This window comes from Arachis hypogaea, chromosome 11, assembly GCF_003086295.3.
Source record: "Arachis hypogaea cultivar Tifrunner chromosome 11, arahy.Tifrunner.gnm2.J5K5, whole genome shotgun sequence".
In the NCBI taxonomy this organism is placed as follows: Eukaryota; Viridiplantae; Streptophyta; class Magnoliopsida; order Fabales; family Fabaceae; genus Arachis; species Arachis hypogaea.
Genome location: NC_092046.1, coordinates 102,107,400 through 102,127,470, shown reverse-complemented (window position 1 = coordinate 102,127,470; position 20,071 = coordinate 102,107,400). Strand labels below are relative to the sequence as shown.

Below are 20,071 nucleotides of genomic sequence, written 5' to 3'. Positions count from 1 at the left end.
ACGACCTAATTTTCAATACGCCTAGGACATACCAGAAACTAAGTGCTACCAATTTGTCATCCTATATATTATCTATTATTTATTATATGAGCCTGATTCGTTGTTAAAAGCGTAGTTAGTTAGCGAGGAACTTTTTTTTTTTTTGAAAAAATTTGGATTAATAGACGGATTCATTCATAATCAACTCACAGCTGATAAGAAATAAAACAGTTATAAGCAACCACACATAAATACATCACAAGTAGCTAGCAACATTCAGTTATCCAGCCTTTATTAGAGTATAGACCTTTAGTTGGAACACCCCTAGGTATAGCTAGATAATAACTATATACATATACATACATACAACATCCCAGGTCCTGACCTGTTCAAGAGGTCCCTAAGCTGGCACCTAGGCTAGCCTAGACTCTATACTCACCTAGTCCCTCTAAACTACTAAAGTGAGGGAAAGTACGTTCTAAGTCTTCACAACTCAAGTCAGGTGGAACGTCATCAAAAGATAGAACATCATCTGTTACTCCTCTGCACGATCAGACTTTTCCACAGGACGTCTCTCTGGTACCTCATGAAGTATCCACAAAATAGGAATCTCGTACACAGGATTTAGGTTAAAGTGCGCATACAAAGGGGTGCAGACGTTGGCTGGTCTCACAGTATTTACATATAATCAGAGAACGATATTCACCCTAGACTCAGAAGACTATCTAGAGCAGAATCCTCTTCTTGCGAACGGTCATCAGCGAACTATGGTAAGGTACTCTTACTTCCATCTGAAGGGGGAAGGGAGAGAGAAGGGGTAAGAACAGGGGAGTTCTTAGTAGGGTCGGGGTTATTAGTTACGTTCATTAATTCTATGTTGTTTAGCAGACTATTAGCAGAATACAAGGAAGTAGTAATTAGAAAACACAGATAAGTAGAGAAGATAGAGAAAACAGATAGCAGAACACAAACAGAAGAATACAAGAAAATATCACAAGCGCAGATAATGGAATACAAACAAGGAAAGCATACATTCATACCACAAACATAACAAAGGAAATGCGCAACCAAGTATGATGCATGTCTAGCCCTAGTGTAGGTAATGAGCTTATCTGTCGGTTACTAACCCGCTCCCGACGTTATCCAGCAACCTCTGTCTGGATAAGGCTTTCCTATTGGCTATACCCCTGTGTACAGGAAATAACCCTTTTGCCACCACAAGGTCCATTGCACGCAGGAAATAACATATCTACCACTGCAGGGATGTACGCCGACACACCTTCTGTATACAGGAAATAACCCCTCTGTCACTATAGAAATGGAACAGGTAGTCACGGTACTTCTGTAGCAGGAAATAACCCCTCTGCCTTACAGAAATAAAATATGGATCTTTACCGTAGGAAAGCGTTCTCAATGATCACACCATTATCTATCTGACTGCCTCACTGCAGCAGATGATCATACAAGTATATCTGGAGTTGCCTTAACGCAACAAATGAATAAACACATCTCTTGGGTTGCCTCAAGCAACAAATAAATATCTCTTGGGTTGCCTCAAGCAACAAATCATCACCTAATCATTCTCATTATCATCATTCATCATCATTCTCATTATTCATCATCATTTTCTCATTTTTATGCAGTACCTCTTTCTTTCTCTGTTCTATCATACTGTACAAACTTTACATCTTTCACTTTTACAACATCTTAATTCAAACCATTTCTCTTTATCACATTACTCTTTTCTCTTTGTCTTTTTACTTTGCTCTGATTACTCTTTTCTCTGTATCCCTTTATTCTACTCTGGTTACTCTGTTCTCTGTGTTTTTTTACTCTGCTCTGATTTCTCTGTTTAACGTATGTATTTAAAGCTTATGTAAATTTTGGTATGAATAGTTAGTCTGTCCCAAGTATAGGTTCATTAAGTCTATACTAAAACAGTTTAACTTTTCATATAATACCTAACCCTATTCACAATTCCAGGACTAACTATGTTGCCCTAGTTCGTCACTAGTCTCTGTCTGTTTTTATGTCATTAAAACTTTACAGACTTTTTTTTTTATTTTTATCTTTTCTTCAACATTTTATCTTTTATTTATCTTTGCCTCACTAATATGTTTTTACCAATCCCTAAGTGTTTTATGAAGGTAATTATGAGATCCTGAGTTTAAAGTTGTCTTTCTAAAGCTTTTACAGAAAACTGCCTTTTCCGTATTATTTTATTATTTTATTACTAAATTTTCGAAAATTACCCCACTTTAACTTTTAACCTTTAAAATTTACTTTTTACCACCAGTAACTTTTAATATTTCTACTTTAACCACCCTAACTTTCAAAAATTTCTAAATAACCCCCCAAACACCAAATTAATTAATTCCTTGCCCTTTTATGAATCAAAAAGGTTGGTGCACGAAATAGTGATCTCAGGCAACGGTGCCAGAAACTCTGTACGCACGTCTTAATAAATCGTTTTTCATTCACAACTTCGATACAACTAACCAGCAAGTGCACTGGGTCGTCCAAGTAATAAACCTTACGTGAGTAAGGGTCGATCTCACGGAGATTGTTGGTATGAAGCAAGCTATGGTCACCTTGTAAATCTCAGTTAGGCGGATATAAAATAGTTATGGAATTTTTGAACATAAATAATAAATAGATAGAAAATAAGGATAGAAACACTTATGTATATCATTGGTGAGAATTTCAGATAAGTGTATAGAGATGCTTTCGTTCCTCTGAACCTCTGCTTTCCTGCTGTCTTCATCCAATCAGTCTTACTCCTTTCCACGGCTGGCTTTATGTAAGGACATCACCGTTGTCAATGGCTACTTTTTATCCTCTCTGGAAAATGGTCCGATGCGCTGTCACTGCATGGATAATCGTATGGAGGCATCATCCTTGTCAATGGCTGCATCCCATCCTCTTGTGAAAATGGTCCAAATGCTCTGTCACAGCACGGCTAATCATCTGAGGTTTTCGATCATACTAGAATAGGATTCACCCTCCTTTTGCGTCTGTCACTACGCCCAGCACTCGCGAGTTTGAAGTTCGTCACAGTCATTCAATCCCAGAGTCCTACTCGGAATACCACAGACAAGGTTTAGACTTTCCGGACTCTCATGAATGCCGCCATCAATCTAGCTTTTACCACGAAGATTCTGATTAAGAGATCCAAGAGATACTCATTCAATCTAAGGTAGAACAGAAGTGGTTGTCAGGCACGCGTTCATAGGTAATGATGATGATTGTCACGTTCTTCACATTCAGGTTGAAGTGCGAATGAATATCTTAGAAGCGGAATAAGTTGAATTGAATAGAAAGACAGTAGTACTTTGCATTAATCTTTGAGGAACAGCAGAGCTCCACACCTTAATCTATGGAGTGCAGAAACTCTACCGTATGAAAATACATAAATGATAATGGTCCAGGCATGGCCGAATGGTCAGCCCCCATGAAAGTCTAACATAGCATAAAACTGATCAAAGATTTCTAATACAATAGTAAAAAGTCCTATTTATACTAAACTAGTTACTAGGGTTTACAGAAGTAAGTAATTGATGCATAAATCCACTTCCAGGGCCCACTTGGTGTGTGCTTGGGCTGAGCTTGAATGTTACACGTGTAGAGGTCAATCTTGGAGTTAAACGCCAGTTTGTAACGTATTTCTGGCATTCAACTCTGGCTTGTGACGTGTTTCTGGCGTTTAACTCCAGACAGCAGCGTAGAACTGGCGTTCAACGCCCTTTTACGTCATCTAAACTCTGCCAAAGTATGGACTATTATATATTGATGGAAAGCCCTGGATGTCTACTTTTCAACGCAATTAGAAGCGCACCATTTTGATTCATGTAGCTCCAGAAAATCCACTTTGAGTGCAGAGAGGTCAGAATCCAACAACATCAGCAGTCCTTCTTCAACCTCTGAATCTGATTTTTGCTCAAGTCCCTCAATTTCAGGCAGAAAATACCTGAAATCACAGAAAAACACACAAACTCATAGTAAAGTCCAGAAATGTGAATTTAACATAAAAACTAATGAAAACATCCCTAAAAGTAACTAGATTCTACTAAAAACATACTAAAAATAATGCCAAAAAGCGTATAAATTATCCGCTCATCACAACACCAAACTTAAATTGTTGCTTGTTCCCAAGAAACTGAAAATCAAATAGGATAAAAAGAAGAGAATATACTATAAATTCCAAACTATCAATGAAATATAGCTCCAATAAAATGAGCGGGACTTGTAGCTTTTTGCCTCTTGAATAGTTTTGGTATCTTACTTTATCCATTGAAGTTCAGAATGATTGGCATCTATAGGAACTCAGAGTTTAGATAGTGTTATTGATTCTCCTAGTTCAGTATGATGATTCTTGAATACATCTATTTTATGAGTCTTGGCCGTGGCCCTAAGCACTTTATTTTCCAGTATTACCACCGGATACATAAATGCCACAGACACATAATTGGGTGAACCTTTTCAGAATGTGACTCAGCTTTGCTAAAGTCCCCAATTAGAGGTGTCCAGGGTTCTTAAGCACACTCTTCTGTTGCTTTGGACCTTGACTTTAACCGCTCAGTCTCAAGTTTTCACTTGACACCTTCACGCCACAAGCACATGGTTAGGGACAGCTTGGTTTAGCCGCTTAGGCCAGGATTTTATTCCTTTAGGCCCTCCTATCCATTGATGCTCAAAGCCTTGGGATCCTTTTTATTTACCCTTGCCTTTTGGTTTTAAGGGTTATTGGCTTTTTGCTCTTGCCTCTTGGTTTTAAGAGCTTTTGGCTTTTTCTGCTTGCTTTTTCTTTTTAATTTTTTTCGCCTATATTTTTTTTCTGCAAGCTTTGTTCTTTGCTGCTTTTTCTTGCTTCAAGAATCATTTTTATGATTTTTCAGATTACCAAATAACATGTCTCCTTATCATCATTCTTTCAAGAGCCAACATATTTAACATTCTTAAACAACTTCAAAAGACATATGCACTGTTCAAGCATTCATTCAGAAAACAAGAAGCATTGTCACCACATCAATATAATTAAACTAAGTTCAAGGATAAATTCGAAACTCATGTACTTCTTGTTCTTTTGAATTAAAACAGTTTTCATTTAAGAGAGGTGATGGGTTCATAGGACATTCATAACTTTAAGACATAGTTACTAACTACTAATGATCATGTAATAAGACACAAACATGGATAAGCACTTAACATTAAGAAAATGAAAAACAGAAAATAAGAACAAGGAATGAGTCCACCTTAGTGATGGTGGCGTTTCCTTCTTGAGGAACCAATGATGTCCTTGAGCTCTTCTATGTCTCTTCCTTGTCTTTGTTGCTCCTCCCTCATTGCTTTTTGATCTTCTCTTATTTCATGAAGGATGATGGAGTGCTCTTGATGTTCCACCCTTAATTGTCCCATGTTGGAACTTAATTCTCCTAGGGAGGTGTTGATTTGCTCCCAATAGTTTTGTGGAGGAAAATGCATTTGAGGCATCTCCGGGATCTCATGGTGATGAGCTTCATGCGTCTCTTGAGATCCATGAATGGGCTCTCTTGCTTGCTCCATCCTTTTTTTAGTGATGGGCTTCTCTTCCTCAATGGGAATGTCTCCTTCTATGAAAGCTCCAGCTGAGTAACATAGATGGCAAATAAGATGAGGAAAAGCTAGCCTTGCCCCAGGAGAGGGCTTTTTGGCTATTTTGTAGAATTCAAGGGAGATGATTTCATGAACTTCTACTTCCTCTCCAATCATGATGCTATGAATCATGATGGCCCGATCCACAGTAACTTCAGATCGGTTGCTAGTGGGGATGATGGAGCGTTGAATGAATTCCAACCATCCTCTAGCCACAGGCTTGAGGTCCAGTCTTCTTAATTGAACTGGCTTGCCTTTGGAGTCAATCTTCCATTGAGCTCCTTCCACACACATGTCCATGAGGACTTGGTCCAACCTTTGATTAGAGTTGACCCTTCTAGTGTAGGGGCATGCATCTCCTTGCATCATAGGCAAGTTAAATGCCAACCTCACATTTTCCGGACTAAAATCTAAGCATTTCCCCCGAACCATTGTAATATAATTCTTTGGGTTTGGGTTCTTACTTTGATCATGGTTCCTAGTGATCCATGCATTGGCATAGAACTCTTGAACCATTAGGATGCCGACTTGTTGGATGGGGTTTGTTAGAACTTCCCAACCTCTTTTTTGGATTTCATGTCGGATCTCTGGATACTCATTCTTCTTGAGCTTGAAAGGGACCTCGGGGATCACCTTCTTCTTGGCCACAATTTCATAGAAGTGGTCTTGATGGGCTTTGGAGATGAATCTTTCCATCTCCCATGACTCGGAGGTGGAAGCTTTTGTCTTCCCTTTCCCTTTTCTAGAGGATTCTCCGGTCTTGGGTGCCATCAATGGTAATGGAAAAACAAAAAGCTTATGTTTTTACCATACCAAATTGCTCGCCCTCGAGCAAGAGAAGAAAGAATAGATAAAGAAGAAGAAGAAAATATGGAGGAGAGGGGGGAGGGGTGTATTCGGCCAAGAAGGGGGAAGAGAGGGTTGTGTTGTGTGAAAATGAAGAAGAATGGAGGGCTTTATATAGGGAAGGGAGGGGGGGTAAGGTTCGGCCATAAGGGTGGGTTTTGGGTGGGAAATTGATTTTGAATTTTGAAGGTAGGTGGGGTTTATGAGGTAGGTTTATGGGGAAGAGTGGATGGATGTGAGTGGTGAAGTGGTGATAGGGAAGAGAGATTGAGGTGATTGGTGAAGAGTTTTGGGGAAGAGTGTTTATGGGATTGTGTGAAAGAGGGGTGAGAAGAAGTGAGTGGAGGTAGGTGGAGATCCTGTGGGGTCCACAGATCCTGAGGTGATCCTATGGGGTCCTCAGATCCTGAGGTGTTCAAGGATTTACAACCTTGCACCAAATTAGGCATGCAAAATGCCCTTGCACACAACTCTGGGCATTCAGCGCCAGATTGGTGCTTGTTCTGGGCGTTGAACGCCCATTTGTTGCCTATTTCTGGCGTTGAACGCCAGAACCATGCTTGTTCTGGGCGTTCAGCGCCAGCTCTTCTCCAGGGTGCAATTCTGGCGTTCAAACGCCCAGATGCTGCCCATTTTGGGCGTTCAGCGCCAGAACCATGCTCTGTTCTGGCGTTGAACGCCAGCCAGATGCTTCTTACTGGCGTTTAAACGCCAGTAAGGTCTCCCTCCAGGGTGTGATTTTTCTTCTGCTATTTTTGATTCCGTTTTCAATTTTTATATTTATTTTGTGACTCCACATGATCATGAACCTAATAAAACATGAAAGAACAAGTAAAATAAAATTAGATAAATAAAAATTGGGTTGCCTCCCAACAAGCGCTTCTTTAATGTCAATAGCTTGACAGTGGGCTCTCATGGAGCCTCACAGATGTTCAGAGCATTGTTAAGACTTCCCAACACCAAACTTAGAGTTTGGATATGGGAGTTCAACACCAAACTTAGAGTTTGGTTGTGGCCACCCAACACCAAACTTAGAGTTTGATTGTGGGGGCTCTGGTTGACTCTGTTTTGAGAGAAGCTTACTGTGCCTCTTTTCCATGTTTACAGAAGGGTAACCTTGAGTTGTAAACACAAGGGAGTCCTCATTCAATTGAAGGACTAATTCACCTCTGTCAACATCAATCATAGCTCTTGCTGTGGCTAGGAAAGGTCTTCCAAGGATGATGGATTCATCCTCATCCTTCCCAGTATCAAGGATTATGAAATCAGCAGGGATGTAAAGGCCTTCAACCTTTACTAACACGTCCTCTACTTGTCCATAAGCCTGTTTTCTTGAATTGTCTGCCATCTCTAATGAGATTTTAGCAGCTTGTACCCCAAAGATTCCCAGTTTCTCTATTACAGAGAGGGGAATGAGGTTTATCCCTGAACCAAGGTCACACAGAGCCTTTTCAAAGATCATGTTGCCTATGGTACAAGGTATTACGAACTTTCCAGGATCCTGTTTCTTCTGAGGCAATGTCAGTTGATCCAGATCACTTAGTTCATTGGTGAACAAGGGAGGTTCATCTTCCCAAGTCTCAATACCAAATAATTTGGCATTCAACTTCATGATTGCACCAAGGTACTTGGTAACTTGCTCTTCAGTAACATCCTTATTCTCTTCAGAAGATGAATACTCGTCAGAGCTCATTGATGCACGGAAATCTTGTCTCACAACAAATCTCCCTTCGGCAAGTGTACCGAATTTGTCGTCAAGTAAAAACTCACAATAGAGTGAGGTCAAATCCCACAGGGATTGATTGATCAAGCAACTTTAATTAGAAGAATGTTCTAGTTGAGCAAATCCAGGATTTGGGTTAAGAGTTCCAGAAAATAAAATGGCGGGAATGTAAATAACAGAAAAGTAAATGCTAGAATTAAAGGACTTGAAGTAAATGACTGAAAATAAATTGCAGAATTGTAAATGGGAATAGGGGATTTGCTAATAAAAGTAAATGGCAGAAATTAAAGAGAATGGGTAAGATCAGAGATGGGGAGTTCATTGGGCTTAGGAGATGTTGCAATTCTCCGGATCAATTTCATTTTCATCTCTTTCTCAATCAATGCACTCATTGATCTCCTTGGCAATCTTAAGTGATTGAATTACAATGTCTTGCAATTCAATCTCTCAAATCTTGATCAATAGCCAATTCCTTGGTCAATTGCTCATGAGAAGAGATGAAGTATGGTCACTGATTATACCACATGCATTTCCCAAATCAAGTATTGAGAGGGTTATAGTCACATACCCATCCAAACCCAATTTGGTCCAGCATGAGAAAGCATTTCTAGCTTGATCTCTTCATTCCTCTTTCAAGGTTCAAAAGAGATCCAAGTTTGAATAGCTTCTTTTCCAAGATTACTACTCAATTGGATGAAGATCGAAAGCTTTCAAGTAAAACCAAGAGAAAAGATAGAAGAAGAATAATGAAGATTAGTATTGATCCATCAAATTACAACAGAGCTCCCTAACCCAATGAAAGGGGTTTAGTTGTTCATAGCTCTAGAAAATGAAAACAAAGATGGAGAATACATCCTAGAACCAGAAATTGCAGAGAAAGTAAAATACAGAGAGTAGTTCTCTTTTTCCAACTTCCAGCCCCCTTAACAATTCAAACCTACTCCTATATATACTACTTCTCTCAGCTTCTAGTTGGCTCTTCAAGTCTTGGGCCTTTGGATCTTGAGTTTGAAGCAGTTATCTTCTTCATTTGGGCTTGGCTTTACTTGCAGAGAGAAAATGTGAAGTGGGTAGAGACTTTAGCTTAGGACGTTAGGGGTGTTAACGTTTAGTGAAAATATAAGTTCGAGAACGTTAGTGACAATCAACTTTCTCACTAACGTTACTAAGTAAAAGCCACGTTAACTTCAACGTTAGTGGCATAAACGTTGCCTCTAAGTCTTTAGCACACGTTATTGAGACTTAACATTTCCAATAACTTTGAAAAGCCCGCTTTGTTCCCACGTTAGAACCCACGTGGCTCTTTAACGTGGGCTTGCCATCCTTCGAGAACGTTAGTGACACTCAACATTGTCACTAACGTTCCAAGGTGCCCCTATGCCTCACGTTAGAGTCCACGTTAACTAGGTTAACGTGGCTTCTAACGTGGCCATGCTTAGCCATCCCCAACGTTAGTGACAATGTTGAGTGTCACTAACGTTGGCCATTCTTTCACTCATCAACGTTAACTTCCACGTTAACTAGGTTAACGTGGAAGTTAACGTGGCTCCTTGGGGGGTTGTGTGGTTGCTTCCAACGTTAGTGACAATGTTGGGTGTCACTAACGTTGTCGACCATGCTTGCTTCTTACGTTAGCTCCCACGTTAACTAAGTTAACGTGGGAGTTAACGTGGTATATTTCTCCTTAGGCCCACGTTAGTGACAATGTTGAATGTCACTAACGTTGGCGCTTCTCCCCCTTTCTAACGTTAAAGGCCACGTTAACTAAGTTAACGTGGACTCTAACGTGGCCACTTATGTGCATTTGCCAACGTTAGTGACAATGTTAAGTGTCACTAACGTTGGCTCAACTTCCCTTCTCCACGTTAGAGTTCACGTTAACTTAGTTAACGTGACTCTTAACGTGGTTAATGATGGCTTTGAGAGCGTTATTGGCAATCACTTTTCTCATTAACTTTGCAAGTTACCTCCCATTCCTTGCTTCCTTTGGTCCTGAAATCAAGCAATAGAGTGCATCAAAGTTCTAGTCCAAGTCATGGGTAATGCAACATACAATTTGTCACTAAACTCATGCAAAATCCTCATGAAATAATGTAAAATGCACAATGTATGCTTGAATCAAGGTGTAAGTGAATATCTACCCAAAACTAGCTTATTTCCTAAGGAAATGCATGAAACTAACCTAAAAACAGTAAAGAAAAGGTCAGTGAAACTGGCCAAGATGCCCTAGCATCACTCATGAAGGGCATAAGGAGGTTCAATGGAATCTCTATGGTCTTTAGATGAATCTCAGATTCCTTTGGTTCCTCAAAGGGAAACTCCTTATTGATCACTGGACGTCCCAGGAGGTCTTCCTCACTGGGATTTACGTCCTCCCTTTCCTCTCCAGGTTCGGCCATGTTGACTATGTCAATGGCCTTGCACTCTCCTTTTGGATTTTCTTCTGTATTGCTTGGGAGAGTACTAGGAGGGATTTCAGTGATCCTTTTACTCAGCTGGCCCACTTGTGCCTCCAAATTTCTAATGGAGGACCTTGTTTCATTCATGAAACTTACAGTGGCCTTAGATAGATCAGAGACTAAGTTTGCTAAATTAGAGGTATTTTGTTCAAAGTTTTCTGTCTGTTGCTGAGTGGATGATGGAAAAGGTTTACTATTGTTAAACCTATTTCTTCCACCATTATTAAAGCCTTGTTGAGGCTTTTGTTGATCCTTCCATGAGAGATTTGGGTGATTTCTCCATGAGGGGTTATAGGTGTTTCCATAAGGTTCACCCATGTAATTCACCTCTGCTATTGCAGGGTTTTCAGGATCATAAGCTTCTTCTTCAGAAGATGCCTCTTGAGTACTGTTGGATGCAGCTTGCATTCCATTCAGACTCTGAGAAATCATATTGACTTGCTGAGTCAATATTTTATTCTGAGCCAGTATGGTATTCAGAGTATCAATGAGTTCTTGAGCTTCTGCAGGCATTTTCTTTAGGTGAATGGATCCACCTGCAGAAGTATCCAATGACATTTTAGCCAATTCAGATAGACCATCACAGAATATATCCAGGATGGTCCATTCTGAAAGCATGTCAGAAGGACACTTTTTGGTCAGTTCTTTGTATCTCTCCCAAGCTTCATAGAGGGATTCACCTTCTTTCTGTCTGAAGGTTTGAACATCCACTCTAAGCTTACTCAGCTTTTGAGGAGGAAAGAACTTGGCTAAGAAAGCCTTGACCAGCTTATCCGAAGAGTTCAGGCTATCCTTAGGTTGAGAGTCCAACCATATTCTAGCTCTGTCTCTCACAGCAAAAGGGAAAAGCATGAGCCTGTAGACTTCAGGATCTACTCCATTAGTCTTAACAGTATCACATATCTGCAAGAATTCAGTTAAGAACTGAAAAAGGATCTTCAGATGGAAGTCCATGAAATAACTTGCAGTTCTGCTGCATCAGAGAAACTAATTGAGGTTTAAGCTCAAAATTGTTTGCGCCAATGGCAGGAATGGAGATGCTTCTTCCATGTAAATTGGAATTAGATGCAGTAAAGTCACCAAGCATCCTCCTTGCATTATTATTATTTTCGGCTGCCATCTCCTCTTCTTGTTCAAAAATTTCTGAAAGGTGCTTGCTGGATTGTTGTAATTTAGCTTCTCTTAGTTTCCTCTTCAGAGTCCTTTCAGGTTCTGGATCTGCTTCTACAAGAATGTTCTTGTCCTTGCTCCTGCTCATATGAAAAAGAGGGACAGAAAAATAATAATAATAGGGGTCTTTTTTACCACAGTATAGAGGTCCCTGTGTGAGTAGAAGAAAAGAAGAAGAAAAAAATTCGAACACAGATGGAAGAGGGGGTTCGAATTTGGGTGAGATGAAGTGTTAGTAAATGAATAAATAAATAGAAGGAGATGAGAGAGAAGGATAATTTTCGAAAATAATTTTTGAATAAGAGTTAGTGATTTTTGAAAATAGTTTTTGAAAAAGGTTAGTAATTTTTCAAAAATTAAAATAATTAGTTAATTAAAAAGAAATTTTGAAAAAGAGGGAAGATATTTTCAAAAATTAGAGAGATAGAGTTAGTTAGGTAGTTTTGAAAAAGATAAGAAACAAACAAAAAGTTAGTTAGTTAGTTGAAACAAATTTGAAAATCAATTTTGAAAAGATAAGAAGATAAGAAGTTAGAAAGGATATTTTAAAATCAAATTTTTGAAAAAGATAAGATAAAGAGATATTTTTGAAAAGATATGATTAAAATTAGTTTTGAAAAAGATTTGATTTTTAAAATCACAATTAATGACTTGATTCACAAGAAATCACAAGATATGATTCTAGAACTTAAAGTTTGAATCTTTCTTAGCAAGCAAGTAACAAACTTGAAATTTTTGAATCAAAACATTAATTGATGATGTTATTTTCGAAAATATGGAGATAAAGATAAGACAAAGATTTTTGAAAAATATTTTTGGAATTTTCGAAAATAGATAAGAAAAATGAAAAAGATTTGATTTTTGAAAAAGATTTTGAAAAGATAAGATTTTTAAATTGAAAATTTGATTTGACTCATAAGAAACAACTAGTTTTTAAAAAGTTTTGAAAAAGTCAACTCAAATTTTCGAAATTTATGAGTGAAAAAGGGAAAGATATTTTTTTTATTTTTGAATTTTTAATGATGAGAGGGAAAAACATGAAAAAGACTCAATGCATGAAAATTTTGGATCAAAACAATGAATGCATGCAAGAATGCTATGAATGTCAAGATGAACACCAAGAACACTTTGAATGTCAAGATGAACATCAAGAACTTATTTTTGAAAAATTTTTAATGCAAAGAAAACATGCAAGACACCAAACTTAAAAATTTTTCATGTATAGACACTATGAATACAAGAATGCATATGAAAAACAAGAAAAGACACAAAACATGAAAACATCAAGATCAAACAAGAAGACTTACCAAGAACAACTTGAAGATCATGAAGAACACTATGAATGCATGAATTTTTCGAAAAATGCAAGATGAATATGCAATTGACACCAAACTTTCAACTTGACTCAAGACTCAAACAAGAAACATGAAATATTTTTGATTTTTATGATTTTTTTATTTTTTTGGATTTTTGTATAATTTTTTTTTTCGAAAAAACATATAGGAAAAAGAAAATAAGGATTTCAAAATTTTTTTATATGAATTCCAGGAATCTTGTATTCTTAGTCTAAAGCTCCAATCCGAGGGTTAGGCATGGCTTAATAGCTAGCCAAGCTTTAGTATGTAACTCAGACATGCCACGACAGACATTCCAATTAACTTGCCTCTATGCTGATGGTTGGAAGCCTCTATCCAAATGAATTAGACATGGCTTTACAGCCAGCTAGGCTTCAACATGCTTCATGAAACTCTAGAATTCATTCTTAAAAATTCTGAAGAAAAATATATTTTTGAAAAGATTTATTTTTTTTTTCGAAAACAGATGAGAAATTTTTGAAAGGTTTTTGAAAAATTTTTGAAAATAAAACAAAAAGAAAATTACCTAATCTGAGCAACAAGATGAACCGTCAGTTGTTCAAACTCGAACAATCCCCGGCAACGGCGCCAAACACTTGGTGCACGAAATTATGATCTCAGGAAACGGCGCCAGAAACTCTGTACGCACGTCTTAATAAATCGTTTTTCATTCACAACTTCGATACAACTAACCAGCAAGTGCACTGGGTCGTCCAAGTAATAAACCTTACGTGAGTAAGGGTCGATCCCACGGAGATTGTTGGTATGAAGCAAGCTATGGTCACCTTGTAAATCTCAGTCAGGCGGATATAAAATAGTTATGGAGTTTTCGAACATAAATAATAAATAGATAGAAAATAAGGATAGAAACACTTATGTATATCATTGGTGAGAATTTCAGATAAGTGTATAGAGATGCTTTCGTTCCCCTGAACCTCTGTTTTCCTGCTGTCTTCATCCAATCAGTCTTACTCCTTTCCATGGCTGGCTTTATGTAAGGACATCACCGTTGTCAATGGCTACTTTTTATCCTCTCTGGAAAATGGTCCGATGCGCTATCACTGCATGGCTAATCGTCTGGAGGCATCACCCTTGTCAATGGCTGCATCCCATCCTCTTGTGAAAATGGTCCAAATGCTCTGTCACAGCACGGCTAATCATCTGAGGTTCTCGATCATACTGGAATAGGATTCACCCTCCTTTTGCGTCTGTCACTACGCCCAGCACTCGCGAGTTTGAAGTTCGTCACAGTCATTCAATCTCAGAGTCCTACTCGGAATACCACAGACAAGGTTTAGACTTTCTGGACTCTCATGAATGCCGCCATCAATCTAGCTTATACCACGAAGATTCTGATTAAGAGATCCAAGAGACACTCATTCAATCTAAGGTAGAACGGAAGTGGTTGTCAGGCACGCATTCATAGGGAATGATGATGATTGTCACGTTCATCACATTCAGGTTGAAGTGCGAATGAATATCTTAGAAGCGGAATAAGTTGAATTGAATAGAAAAATAGTAGTACTTTGCATTAATCTTTGAGGAACAGCAGAGCTCCACACCTTAATCTATGGAGTGCAGAAACTCTACCGTATGAAAATACATAAGTGATAATGGTCCAGGCATGGCCGAATGGTCAGCCCCCATGAAAGTCTAACATAGCATAAAATTGATCAAAGATTTCTAATACAATAGTAAAAAGTCCTATTTATACTAAACTAGTTACTAGGGTTTACAGAAGTAAGTAATTGATGCATAAATCCACTTCCAGGGCCCACTTGGTGTGTGCTTGGGCTGAGCTTGAATGTTACACATGTAGAGGTCAATCTTGGAGTTGAACGCCAGTTTGTAACGTATTTCTGGCGTTCAACTCTGGCTTGTGACGTGTTTCTGGCGTTTAACTCCAGACAGCAGCGTAGAACTGGCATTCAATGCCCTTTTACATCGTCTAAACTCTGCCAAAATATGAACTATTATATATTGATGGAAAGCCCTGGATGTCTACTTTCCAACGCAATTAGAAGCGCGCCATTTTGAGTTCTGTAGCTCCAGAAAATCCACTTTGAGTGCAGAGAGGTCAGAATCCAACAACATAAGCAGTCCTTCTTCAACCTCTGAATCTGATTTTGGCTCAAGTCCCTCAATTTCAAGCAGAAAATACCTGAAATCACAGAAAAACACACAAACTCATAGTAAAGTCCAGAAATGTGAATTTAACATAAAAACTAATGAAAACATCCCTAAAAGTAACTAGATTCTACTAAAAATATACTAAAAACAATGCCAAAAAGCGTATAAATTATCCGCTCATCAAAGGTGTTCTTCATTGTTCTTCATCACACTCAAAGTGTTCTTCATGTTCTTCATAAATTCTTCAGATTCCTTCTCTGTTTTTACCCGTTTTTCAGTCTTTTCAACAATCGATTTTTACTATAATTCATAATAAATTAGCAGCCACTAAAACCCCATCTTTTCTACATGATTTCAACACAAATTGAACCTCAATTTAGGCTTAGGGTTTCATTTTTTCCAGCTGCCCAAGAACATGAACTTTAAAGCTTGAATTTCATCAAATTTCATCAAAATTTCACCAAATTTTCACCAAGAATCAATCATATAAGCAACCAATTTTTAGCACAGCCAATTTATACAACATTCACATAACTCAAACAAAAATTAGCATGATTAATTTCGTGACATCCTACCTGGTTTTGCTGCTCCTAATTCGGTTAAACTTTCAGGTGGTCCTTAAGCACTTTTTCCTCCTAAATCACATCAAGAACAACTTTAAATCCAAAAATTCTCAACTGACCAAATGTCACTCAGTATGTTAGGAAGAGATATCTCATCTTAGACTTACTGGAAATTCACGTTTCTTGGCCCTCAAGTCAAGTTAAGCATGATTCCTAAGGAAGAACATCAAGAAAGCACATGTTTTGCATGGTTTTCCTTGAAAACCGAATTGAAATGGGAGAGAGACAGCCATCTCACCTTATTTCCAGCCTTGATAAGTCACATGGTTATGTAGAGGAAGAAGAGAGGATCATTTTGGTGAAATCGGAGTTTGGATTTGAGTTTTGGTTCAGAAGAAATCAAGCTTTGAAGATTAAGTGTTCATGAAGTTTTCTCTCTTTTCTCTCTTGTTATTTTCGGCCAAAATGATGAAATGAGACAGCCTTGGAGGTCTTGGGGGTGTAAGGTGAGTTGTGATTGGTTGGCTTGGAGGTGGATTAAAATAATATTAAAATATCTCTGGTGTACAACTACTAAAACTAGGTGTATCAGAACACTCGTAAAAACATCTCTAAAAATTATTTTTTAAGCTACTAGCATAAATGACACTAGTAACATATTTATTATGATAATAGTACATGTATAATGAGGCCTTAGCATTGCTAAATTCATCAGAGAGTGTTGGTGCTAAGCTGTACCAGTAAACCGTAAACCCAGTTAAACCGATTTTCTGTTTTTAACTAAAACTGACTAGGTAATCTTATAATATTATTCAAGAAGCTTCTAATACTAATATAATGATAATATCATCCTATTATCTCTCTTCTCTCATAAATCAAGTCCGGTTCGTCAAACTGAGACTATTTAAAAAAAAAACCAAATCAAAACTTCTAACTGATACGGTTCGAAAACCAGGTTCTTCGTGACCGCGTTATCGAGCTTGTCTTGGAAAAGGTTCTAACTTAAAGATCACATAATGACAATGAGGATTGAGATACTTGATGATATATCAAAGGTTTTCCCCTTACTGATCTTCCGGAGAAATTCGTACTTTCAGAAAAGATTTGCGTTCTCGAAAACCGGGGTTGTTACACACGCGCACACGCGCCAATACTCTTACATGGCCCACTTAAAGACAAAACGCTGGGGGCGATTTCTAAGCTGCCCAGGCCCAATTCCAACTTGTTTCTGAGTGTATTTCATGCGGAATTGAAGTCCAAGCAAGGGGGGAGCAATTGTTTGAAGTGTTAGCATCATGTAGTTTAGTTTCTAGAGAGAGAAGCTCCCTCTTCTCTCTAGAATTAGGATTAGAATTTCTTAGATCTAGGTTTAATTCATGCTTTGATTTACTTTTCCTTTACAATTTCTTGTTCCTCTACTCTTTCTCTCTCTAATTTTGTATTTCATTCTTGTAATTATTTACTTTGTTGTTGATGCACTCTTTCTTCTTCTATTTTCCTTTAATGCAATTTATGATTCATGTTATTTTATTATTGATTTGCTTTATTGTTGTTTAATTCCTTGAAATTGAGTAGTGTAATTACATTCCTTACAATTTACTATGCTTTCCTTTTATGCCTTCAAAGTGTTTGACAAAATGCTTGGTTGGATTTTAGTGTAGATTTAGTGTTCTTGGCTTTGGTAGAGTAATTAGTGATGCTTGAGTTATCTAATTCCCGTGTTGATTGATAATTAGACGTTGCTAATTGATTTGGATACCACTAAAGCTAGTCTTTCCCTTGGGAGTTGGCTAGGACTTGTGGAATCAAATTAATTCATCTACTTGACTTTCCTCCATGGTTAGAGGTTAACTAAGTGGTAGCAATGGATAATTGTGGTCACAATTGAGAAGGATAACTAGGATAGGACTTCTAATTCTCATTCTTTGTCAAAAGCTTTCTAGTTGTTAGTTTATTTTCATTGCCATTTACCTTTCATGCCTCTTATCAAAAACCCCAAAACATGCTCCATAACTAATAACAAGGCACTTTATTGTAATTCCTAGGGAGAACGACCCGAGATTCCAATACTTCGGTTTATAAATTTAGGGATTTGTACTAGTGACAAACACAATTTTTGTATGAAAGGACTATTGTTGGTTTAAAAACTATACTTTATAACGAGAATTCATTAGTGGAATTCTAGACCACACAAAAGTTTGATCATCAGTTGGCTTGGTTATTAATACCCTTAGCCCTTATGCTTATATTGGTTTTCTTGGGAATTTATTTATTTTGACCAAGTAATTGCATTCATTTAGATAGGTTGCATATAGATAGTTTGCATTGAATAAATGTTGATACCCTTTGCCTCTTTCTTGATTAAGCATGCAGACATGCTTGGTTTAAGTGTGGGATGATTTGATGCACCACTATTTTGTGGTATATTTTGTGCTTAATTTAGGTGGATTTCATCCACTTTTCCCACATTTATTCAATAAAATGGCATGGTTTCATAATTTTCTGCTAATTTGAGCTTAAGTGTGAAAACATGCTTTTTAGGCCCTTAATTGGTTAATTTTAATTCACCTTTGATTCCACTAGATGCCTTGATGTGTTTGTTGAGTGATTTTAGGTTCAAAAGGCTAGGAATAAATCAAAGGAATGAAGAGAAAAGCATGCAAAATGGAGAAACCATGGAAAATCAAGCATTTGGGATGCACCTATCAATGCGCATGCGCAGTAGACGCGCACGTGTGGAATATGGAGTCGCATGGCGACGCGTACGCGTACATGACGCGTACGCGTGTGATAAATCACTATTTTATGGTTTATGTTGTGCTAAATTGAGTGGTTTATATCAAGTCTTTGTACACTTATTCATACCATTTGCATGATTTTACAATTACTTCTTAATTCTGTTCTATGATTGAAAATTTACTTCCTAAGCCTTTAAATTATGTATTTTAATTTCCCTTTATACCATTCGATGCCGTGATCTATGTGTTACGTGTTTTCAGGCTTTATAAGGCAGGAATGGCTTAGAGGATGGAGAGGAAGCTTGCAAAAATGGATGGAACAGAAGAAACTAAGGACATGACCAGCGAGGAACGATGTGCGCTCGTACCTGACGCATGCGCGTGACTTGGCACATTACATGGCGACGCGTGCGTGTACCTGACGCGTACGCGTGACACGCGAAGATGACCAGCGGCGCGTACGCGTGACTGACGCGTACTGGTGTGGGAAATTGTGATTCACACTTTTCACAACTCCGCACCAACTAACCAGCAAGTGCAATGGTTCGTCCAAATAATCCCTTACGTGAGTAAAGGTCGATCCCACGAAGATTGTTAGCTTGAAGCAAGCTATGGTCATCCTTGTAAATCTCAGTCAGGCGAATTCAAATGGTTATGAGGTTTTGATAATTAAAATATAAATAAAACATAAAATAAAATAGAGATACTTATGTGATTCATTGGTGGGAATTTCAGATAAGCGTCTGGAGATGCTTTGTTGCTTCTGAATCTCTGCTTTCCTATTGCCTTCTTCCAACCATGCGTGCTCCCTTCCATGGCAAGCTGTATGATCCTCTCGGATGGAAAATACTAGGTACGATCTTTGCATGGCTAATCAACTGTCGGATTGCTAGTCTCGGATGAAAAATACCATGTATAGCTACCGCATGGCTAATCATCTGTCGGTTTCGACTAGCGTCGGAATAGGACCCTTGTCCTTTTGCACACTGTCACTGCGCCCAACATTCGCAGGTTTGAGGCTCGTCACAGTCATCCCTTCCCAGATCCTACTCGCAATACCACAGACAAGGTTTAGACTTTTTGGATCCCAGGAATGCTGCGAATTGGTTCTAGCCTATACTACGAAGATACTAATCTCACGGACTCGGTCCGTGTATTAGATACCCAAGAGATACGCACTCAAGCTGTCGTCCAATGACTACGTTAAGCTCAGATAGAACGGAAGTGGTTGTCAGGTACGCGTTCATAGAATTGAGAATAATGATGAGTGTCACGGATCATATCATTCTCCAGATTGAAGTATGAGTGAGTATCTTAGAAATAGAATCAAGCGTGATTGAATAGAAAATAGTAGTAATTGCATTAATTCATGAAGAACAGTAGAGCTCCACACCTTAATCTATGGGGTGTAAAACTCCACCGTAGAAAATACATAAGTGAAAATAGTCTAGGCATGGCCGTGAGGCCAGCCTCTCAA

At 38.2% G+C, this 20,071-nt stretch overlaps 1 non-coding gene across 1 annotated transcript; it reads left to right on the top strand.

Moving 5' to 3' along the window:
* Window positions 1-11,250: 11,250 nt before the first annotated feature.
* On the top strand, window positions 11,251-11,358 carry LOC112725995 (small nucleolar RNA R71). The gene has a single exon (XR_003165069.1). It is a non-coding gene; the product is annotated as a small nucleolar RNA R71 (small nucleolar RNA).
* The last annotated feature ends 8,713 nt before the right edge of the window (window positions 11,359-20,071 follow it).